The sequence below is a fragment of the Pipistrellus kuhlii genome, unplaced genomic scaffold (assembly GCF_014108245.1).
Source record: "Pipistrellus kuhlii isolate mPipKuh1 unplaced genomic scaffold, mPipKuh1.p scaffold_m20_p_9, whole genome shotgun sequence".
NCBI classification, from domain to species: Eukaryota; Metazoa; Chordata; class Mammalia; order Chiroptera; family Vespertilionidae; genus Pipistrellus; species Pipistrellus kuhlii.
Window position 1 is genome coordinate 20,547,721 of NW_023425595.1, and position 9,741 is coordinate 20,557,461.

Here is a 9,741-nt window from a genome sequence, read left to right on the forward strand (position 1 = left end):
TGCCAGCGGCTTCCTGGACCTCTTTCCCTCACCCATCTCTTCCCACCCCCCACACCCTCTCTGCATGGGAATATGTTTAGCCCAAGCAGCAGCGGGTGGCAGCATTAATGCCCCAGGCACCCCTATCAGCCAATCAGGCCTGGGAGATGGTGGATAAGCACCACAGCCTCTGGGCTGCCCTGTGAAACTATTGGATTCCGAGGCATGTCCCTCACAGGCTCTCAGAGGGTGCCCGGGGGGTTTGAGCCCTGAGTGTCCACCGAAGCAGCTCCCTTCCCTATCTCTTCCCCTCTCTCACTGTTTCCTGGGATACTCTGCCAACTACGTTTCTTCTACCCATATCCTTGTCTTGGTGCCTAATCTTCTTTCGGAGGGACTCAAGTTAAGACAAGCAGATTCTTGGCCTAGCTGGCATGGCTCAGAGGTTGAGTGATGTTCTACAAACCAGGAGGTCATGGTTCGATTCCTGGTCAGGCCATATGCCCGGATTGGAGGCTTGATCCCCAATGTGGGGCATGCAGGAGGTGACCAATCAATGTTTCTATCTCATCAATGATGTCTCCATTTCTCCTTCTCCGAAATCAACTAAGAAAAAAAGAAAAGAAAAGAAAAGAAAAAAGAAAAGAAAAGCAGATCCTGGCATAAAGTTAAGTAAGTGCTCAATAAATGATTATTCCCTGCATATTGGCTGAGTACCAGGCATAGTGCTAACACTCTGCCTCAACTTCTTCATCCAGTATATTGAAATAATGTTAGTATCCTCTTCATGGGTTGGCATGAAGATTAAATGACTAATTGTGCAAACCACATATCTGACAAAGCACTCATTTCTAGCATATATAAACAACTCCACATTAATACTATTAATAATAATACTACAGATACAGCCACTATGGAGAACAGTATTAAAGTTCCACTTCCAAAAAAAATGAAGACACTAACTTGAAAGATATCTGCACCCCTATGTTGATTCCAGCATTATTTACGATAACCAAGATATGGAAATAACCTAAATGTCTATCATTAAAGAAAATGTGGTACACATAAACCATAGAATACTACTCAGCCATAAAAAAGAAGGGAATCCTTCCATTGGCAACAATGTGAATGGACCTTGAAGGTATGCTGAGAAAAGTCAGACAGAGAAAGAAAAATATGTATAATTTCTGTTTAATTTCACTTTATATGTGGAATCTAAAGAAAAACAAAACAAAAAAACAAGCTCACAGATACAGAGAACAGAGTAATGGTTGCCAGAGATGGGGGGTGGGGGATGGGTGTAATGGATGAAAGCACAAACTTCCCGTTATAAAATAAGCTGCAGAGATTTAATGTATAGCATGATGACTATCCTATGTAATAAAAGGCTAGTATGCTAATAGACAAAATGGCAGAATGACTTGTATAAGCTATGATGTGCACTGACCACTATGGATGCTCAATGCAGGAGTTGCCTCCTGGTGGTCAGTGTGCTCCCACAGGGGGAGTGCCAGTCAGCCAGAAGTTGGGGTCACGGCTGGCGAGAGCAGCCATGGTGGTGGGATCCTCTCCCACCTCCACAGCAGTGCTAAGGATGTCTGACTGACAGCTTAGCATGTTCCCCATGGACATCCTCCTGGGCTCTCACACTGCAAGAGGGTGCAAGCCTGGCTGAGGGACTGTCCCTTGCGCCCCTCACACACACACCCTCCTCCCCCCGCACACCTTTAGTAGTTAATAATATTGTACTGCATATTTAAAAGTTGTTAAGAGACCAGGTCTTAAAATTTTTTATTACTAGAAAAAACTCATTCTATAATTCTGTATGGTGATGGATGTTAACTAGTTTTACTATGTTGATCATTTCACAATATATACAAATATTGAATCCTTATGTTGTATACCTAAAACTAATGTTTTATGTTAATTATATCTCAATTTAAAAAACCCAGACAAAATATCCAATTAGAAAGTGGGCAAATGACATGAAGAGACATTTTAACAAAGAGGATATACAGATGGCAAATAAGCATGTGAAAAGATGTTCAACATCACCAGCTGTTAGGAACATGCAAAATAAGACCATGATGAGATGTCACTACGCACCTACTAAAACAGATAAAATAAACAATATTGATAACACCAAATGCTGGTGAAGATGTGGAGAAACTGAAATATTCATACATTGCTCATGGGAGAGTAAAATGGTACAGCCAACGTGGAAAAAAGTTGGCTCTTTCTTTAAAAAACTAAACATGAACTAACCATCTTAATCAACAATTGCACCCCTGGGCCTTTATCTCAGAAAAATGAAGACATGTTCACATTAAACCTATACGTGAATGTTTCTAGCATCTTTATTAGCAATAGTCCCAAGCTGGAAATAACCTGGATGTCCTTCAATGGCTAAATCATGGTACATCCGTTCCATGGAACCTTAGTCAGCAATAACAAGTTGATGAACTCTTGACACACACAACAACTTGGATGGATTATGCTGAGTGAAAAAATTCCAATTTCACAAGGTCACATACTGTGCCATTCCATTTAGATAACTCTGTTGAAATAAAATTATACAGATGGAAAACATATTAATGGTATCCAGGAATTAAGAATGGTAGAAGAGAGAGAGGTGGGTGCAACTATAAAGGGATGGCATTAGGGAGATCTTTGGGGAGATAAAATATATCTGTATCTTGCTTGTGGTGGTGGTAATACAAATCTAAACAAGTGATAAAACTATGCAGACGATATTCAGACATCATCATGCCAGTGTCAGTTTCCTGGTTTTGATACTGTGCCATAACTACATAAGATGTAACCATTGGAGACAACTGAATATAGGCTACAAGAGATCTCTGTACTATTGTATAACTTCGTGCAAAACTATAACTTAAATGAGCTACTTGTAAAGAGTTTATCCTAAGTAAGCAATTAATCATTGTTAGCTCTCATTATTATTATTTTATTGTCATTACTAGAGGCCAGGTGCATGAATTCATGCACAGGTGAGGTCTGGCCAGCCTGCCCTCATGGGGGCCAATTGGGGCTGGGCTGATGGGAGAGGGAGGGGCTACAGGAGGTCACCTGGCCCTGCCCCTGATTGGGGTTATGGGGAGGCAATTGGGAGTAGGGTCAGCAGGGGGAGGGACAGCATGTGGTTGGGGGTCCAATTGAGATCCCGATCAGGTCAGTTGGCCACTGCAGTGGGCCTCATAGTGATCGATTGTTCTGGTCATTCCCATTGTTCCAGCATTCTGGTCTCTTGGCATATATATATATATATATATATATATATATATATATATATATATGTATATATATATATTACTTCATACAAGTCATCTTCTTTAATGCTCACCATAAGCTTGTGAATAAAGGGGTTTCTTTTTTACCTCCATTTTACAAACTGGAATACTAAGACTCAGACGTATTAGATAACTTATCTAAGTTCACATATCAAGAAAGACCTAGTAATTGAAGCCAAAATCCATGAACTTTGTTCACATACATGCAGTAAGAGACCAGTAACTATATATATGTGTGTATATGTATGTATGTATGTATAATTTGACCTCATTGAGTTTCTTTTTTTATTTTATTTTCATTTTTTATTTTTTAATATATTTTATTGATTTTTTTATAGAGAGGAAGAGAGAGGGATAGAGAGCTAGAAACATCGATGAGAGAAACATCGACCTCTTGCACATCCCCTACTGGGCATGTGCCCGCAACCAATGTACAGGCTCATGACTGGAATCGAACCTGATACCTTTCAGTCCGCAGACTGACACTCTATCCACTGAGCCAAACCGGTTTTGGCATTGACCTCACTGAGTTTCTAACATAGTGAGGAAAGTAAAAGATTAATTCAAATCCAAGCAGAATGTCATACATATATAAGTTCTATGGGAGCACAGGTGAGAGAGGAGTAAAAATATTCCAACCAAGGAGACCTAGCTAGGTTTCCTGGATGAGGTGGCATTTGGGATTTATTTTTTGAAGTAGGAGCCCAGTAGGGGTATAAGGGGGTATAAGAAAAGGCATTTCAAGTGCAGAAAACTTGGTCATTTATGAATGGGAGTACTTGGAGAACAGTGACAAGCCCAAGGTGGTTGAAACAACTGTATGTGACTAAAGGCAGACACAAATTAAGGAGAAGCAAAGGGCAATCAATGAAGATGGGCTCTGGGTGACAGACTGGGGATTGGGTTCATTCTCCCAGCTTTGGTTCACTGTGTCCCCTGAAGCCATGGAAGCCAAAAGGCCAACGTCTAAGTGAATGTGCAATGAAACTAAACATAACAAGGGGCCAGCCTTCTGTTTATACCAAAAAAGCTGGACAGAGCTCCACCATGGGCTCTGAGGTCTCAGGAAGCAAGGAGCTCTCCCATTTCAGGACCACAGGGTAATGTTTTCCAGGGTCCCCCCCCTAACCCCCAAACCCAGTGCTTGTAGACCCTGGAGGCAAACCCCTGCCTCCTGTGAGGTTAGGGCCTGCAACAGTTACATTGGGCTTTGGAATTTTACCTGTCAATAGTAAGTCATGAACCCCATCACACTTGTACTTTTTTATCTTCCCTCCCTCTTTGCAGTCAGGACCTGCAGGGTCATGTCTGGGTCATTGCTGAATCAGCCCCATAGAGTTGTTCATATTTAATTCCACCTGATCGATCCAATATCAATTTATTGGGCACCTCTGCTAGGGTTTGGAGGGGAAAGACCAAGATGCAGTCCCTTAGTGAAAAAGAGAGACATCCACTCATAGTGAAATGACAGTGCTGACCATCTAAAGACAAAAGGATGCGAAACTACCCTGGACTGTGACTGGTGAAGGCGGTCACATCTGCATAACTTATCTTAACGAATGTGGAGGGGAAATCTCCTTCTTGATGAGACGGGGCACCATTGATCATGATGTCCAGAGATGGTTAATGGGGCCAAACTGGGGCACAGGTATGCTTCCATCACAGAAAATGGGTTGCAGGGGTGACAGTGAGACCTGTAACGTTTTGCTAATGTCTTGAGTGATAAAGGAATGCAACACAACCGCAACATTAGAAGATACTCAGGAATAATCATTTCAGATCCTTGGCCAAGAGAGCAAAGCACTTTCTGCTGCCCAGCCTCTGGAGCCCTTCAGTGAATTATTGTAGTTGAAGAAATTATATTGCAAAGATGCTAATAGGACACTTTATGAAGTATGTCCCCAGAATGTCTGTATTTAAGTGGAGATAAAAGCAGCCCAGCTGAGAAAATTGTATCAAGGCTGACAGGCAGAACAACTGTGGGTTAGATATGGGTTCTTAGGAAAAGGCCTATCTTGAAAATAAGTCATGACTCAAGTTGTGGAGGAACGAAGGTGACTTTGATGGGCAGTGGAATGAATCATCATCACATGTCAATTTTCTTAAATAGGAATTTCCCAACGTCACATGTGGAGGTCGCATTGGTCGACTTCAGGTCTTTGCAGACAGGGCTGTTGTTGGAATAACCTCTTCACCTCTCCATTCCAAACTCAGTTCTCCTTGACCAGACTGTCCCTGGGGCCTGGCTCAGCTGATGCTTTTGGAAAATGGATGTTGAGATGAGATGTAAAGGGAAGATTTTCCAGATGTATGCTCCAGCTTTGAAAGGAAGACTTAGATTAAAAGGAGCAGCTAAGAGGGACCTCAGAGGTCCTTTGGGACAACTGCTTTCAAGCTGGGGTTTTTAGAGCCTAGTGATTCTGTGGAGGTGCCTGGGGGGCTGAGAGACAGCCCTGGGAGGGGGGTTCTGAGGGCCTGGGCTCAGGGTATCTACCTGCTTCAGCAGAAGAGCTCAATGTGACCTTTCTTGCACATCAAAGTTCTAAGTATGTTGGAAGAAAGGCCCCATGGTTTTAGGTTTACAACCCACCAAGCTAGTCCAACACAATCGGTGTCGTCATTACAATTTTTTAACCTAGTGCTTTGCATGTGCCAGACACTGTTAAATCTTCACAGCCATGCTAAAAGTTAGGTACTATTATCACCCCCACTTCACATAGAAGACTTAGGTCCAGAGGTTGAGGAATTTGACCAAAGCATACAGATCATCGGTGATGAAGCCTGACGTTAAGCCCATGCACTGGCTCCTGAGCCCACACAATTTTCCACTGGAAAGTATTGAGGAAGGTGAGTCCCAGGGAGAGGCAGGGATTCGCCATAAGCCCCACTGTGATCTCAGGGCTTCTCCCTTCTGACAAACTCCTTCCCCCTCTCCTTCTTTGTCCTCATGTGCCTTCCAGAACCGACTCGGTGTGGCTTTAAATAGACCATCCCTTGGTTACCAAGCATCTGTGCGCCCACGCTGGGAGCAGCACAGAAGGAGCTGGGATGGCTGATAGGCTTCGGGGACGCCTGTTCTGAACGGAGTGAGGCCTCTCTCTCAGCCTGCAGTCTCAACTCCACCCTCTAAGCTAGATGATGTTGAATGCTTTGGCATGACATTCCAGGCCCTTCAGAGTCCGCACTCGGTCTCTGTCCAGCCTCACCTCACTTGCTCCTTTACTTACACTCTTACTGTTGCAAATACACATGCACCCTATTCCTTTGTCCATGATGTTTGCTCTGCTAAAATACCACTCCTGCCTTGTGAGCCTGGCATAGTCCTCCTCTGATGTCCCCTCTCTAGGGTCCGGACCTCTCTCCCAAGGCAGAATCAATCACACCCTCCCCAGACCCTCCTCCTCATAGCACACACTGCCCAGTATTCTAACCATTGATTTCACTACCTTGATTCAAAGACAAGCTGGTGGTCCCATTTTACTTTCCCCAAATCAGGACAATCCATGCTTTTCAATATTTCCTGTCTCCTGAGACACTGTTTTTGAATTGATAAAATATTTGGTAATCAATATCATAATAGGATCCAGGAAATACAGGACTTCTCTGTCTCCCTCCAGACTGAACTCACCCAGGTTGGGGGCCAGGAACACCTATCTATGGACCTTCAGTGGCCAGCACAGGGATGCATGGTGCTCATGGGCTGGATAGCACCCTTTGTGTCCAAGGCACCAGGGGGCCCTGCAAGGCTCTAAGTTCAGGGCATCCTAGAAGCCCAGGAGATCCACCAGCCATTGCCTGCTGCCCATTGAGTTCATGCCCTGGAGAGATACATGGGCAAGAATAGCAGACTTCAGCCGAAACCGGTTTGGCTCAATGGATAGAGCGTCGGCTTGGGGACTGAAGGGACCGGGTTCGATTCCGGTCAAGGGCATGTACCTTGGTTGAGGGCATATCCCCAGTGGGGGGTGTGCAAGAGGCAGCTGATCGATGACTCTCTCTCATCGATGTTTCTAACTCTCTATCTCTCTCCCATCCTCTCTGTACAAAAACAATAAAATATATTAAAAAAAAAAAAAAAAAAAAAAGAATAGCAGACTTCATTTCCCCATTGTGTTCGTCTGCTAGGGCTGCCATAGCAAGGTACCAAGAGTTGGGTGGCTTAAAGAACAGAAACTTATTTTCTCACAATTCTGGAAGCTGGAAATCCAAAATCAGCTGGGTTAGTTTCTCCTGAGGTCTCTCAGCTTGGCTTGTAGGTGGCCACCTTTTCCCTGTGTCCTCACATGACCTTTCTTTTGTGTGTGTATCTGTGCTCTAATTTCCTCTTCATATAAGGACACCTGAGTAATAATAGATTAGTGCCCACTCCAATGACCTCATTCATTTGAACTTGGTCACCTCTTTAAAGAACCTGTCTCCATATAGAGTCACAGTCTGAGGCACTGGGAGCTAGGCCTTCAGCATATACATTTTAGGGAGGAACAATTTGGCTCATAGCACCCCTTGAATGTTGACTAATCTCAGTGCAGTGGGAAGCACATCAACCTCAGATTCCAAACCACTCCTCACCTCATGCATTTCCCTCTCAGAAGAGCCACAGTTAGCTGATCAGTCCCTCGCTCTTAACTTTCTTGATCTCCAAGAGAGGTTTCCAGCATTCTTCTCCTGACTGGTATACCTCTTTCTGTCCTCACTTATTTAGTTTCCAGCTCTGATCATTTCCTTATCTAGACCTTCCAAACCAATGGCAGCTGTCCACCTCTTCTCCTCTTAGAGCCTCACCCCTATATAGGAAATACAGGCATCTTAGAATTGATAAGATCTCTCAAAAACATGCTCAGCACTGCTCTAAGGGCTGGGGATTCAGAGATAAAAACAGTGATAGGCTGTGTGGTGATAGATGTAATAGTACCCTAATCATTTAATCCTCAAAGACCTCAGTTTTGGTACATTTCCTTTTCTTTTGCAAATATTACCAATTTTTCATCAAAACTCATGTTCTTCCTTCCATAGTTTGTGGTTTTCCATGTGAACGGGCTTCCCAGCAAACAACTATAGTTCCCACCCTGCTTTGCATCTGGGTGTGACCATGTGACCCTACAAAGGAAATGTAAAAAGTGATGAGAGCCATTTCTGAGCTAAGGCTTTTATGAACTGGGTGAGCCTTTGCCACATTCTTTTCCATCGGCTGGATGCAGGTTAGTTCAAGGATCTAGAGGGGATGGTGAAGGAGCCTGGGTTCCAAAATCTTTGGGTGGAAGAAAGCCACTCACAAACCAGAAATGCCAACCTTGGACTTGTTTGTGAATGAGAAATAAGTTTCTATTGTGTCTCAGATAGTAGAGGGGGGGGGGGGGGCGTTGAGAGTATGTGCTGTGGGTGGAAATGGCCAGGGAGATATCAATGGAGGGAAAAGGAGAAATATGTAATACTTTAAACTATAAAGAATTTAAATTAAAATAAAATTTTTAAAAATATATTTTTTTTACTTTTTACAGAGAAGAAGGGAGAGGGATAGAGAGCTAGAAACATCAATGAGAGAGAAACATCAACTAGCTGCCTCCTGCACATACCCTACTGGGGATGTGCCCGCAACCAATGTACATGCCCTTGACCGGAATCAGACCTGGAACCTTTCAGTCCGCAGACCGATGCTCTATTCACTGAGCCAAACTGATTTGGCTAAAATAAAAATTTAACAATAAAAATTAAAAATTTTTATTGTGTCTAAGACTTTGTACATTTTAGGGTCTTTTTGTTATAGAAGCTTATGTTACTCTAATATAATTTTTAAGTAAGCTCTGCTGCTTCCCTTCAAAAGAGCTCTGTGATCAGCCCTCCCTCAAAGCCAGATGACTTTAGTGCAAACCACCAGGGTTTTCTATAAAAGGACTTTAAAATCCTGGAAATAAGCTTTCAAAATTTAAGAGAAAACTGTAAAACTTCCCTGAGAAATTCCCAAGCACCATATTCCTTTGCCTGGGAAATCAATCTGGGTCCAGGACAATTTTTTTAAGCAGCCATAAGTCCTTTTCTGGGTTTCAGCACCCGTGGCTGTGGCTCATGGAGGGAGCTGGCAGAGTGAGGACCACCTGGCAAAGAGAAATTAACAAGTAATGGAATTCCAGCCCCCCAGTTGAGTCAGCAGCATGACTCAGAGTGCTACAGAAATAAAGAAATCCCATTCATAAATTTTCCCTCGCCCCAGCTTAAGAGCTTTCAAAGTCATAAAGTCTACATAAAACCAGAAAACCTACAATTGTCCAATTAGAGGTTTTATCCAGGAAAACACACATTTTCAAAGTCACCGTTTGGTCCCCATGCCAGGACTGTAGCTGGGCTTGCTTGGCGTTCAGAGAACTCTGGGTTTTATAGACTTTCCAGTTCAATGAGACAGGACAGAGGCCTTCTCAGAGCCTCTAATCCCATGGTGTGGTCCATGAGAGGCCTAGAG

General features: G+C 43.4%; 1 non-coding gene across 1 annotated transcript; it reads left to right on the forward strand.

Annotated features, from left to right (window-relative positions):
- Nucleotides 1-4,858: 4,858 nt before the first annotated feature.
- Nucleotides 4,859-4,992, forward strand: LOC118713838. Its single transcript, XR_004986400.1, has one exon. It is a non-coding gene; the product is annotated as a small nucleolar RNA SNORA1 (small nucleolar RNA).
- Nucleotides 4,993-9,741: the final 4,749 nt, after the last annotated feature.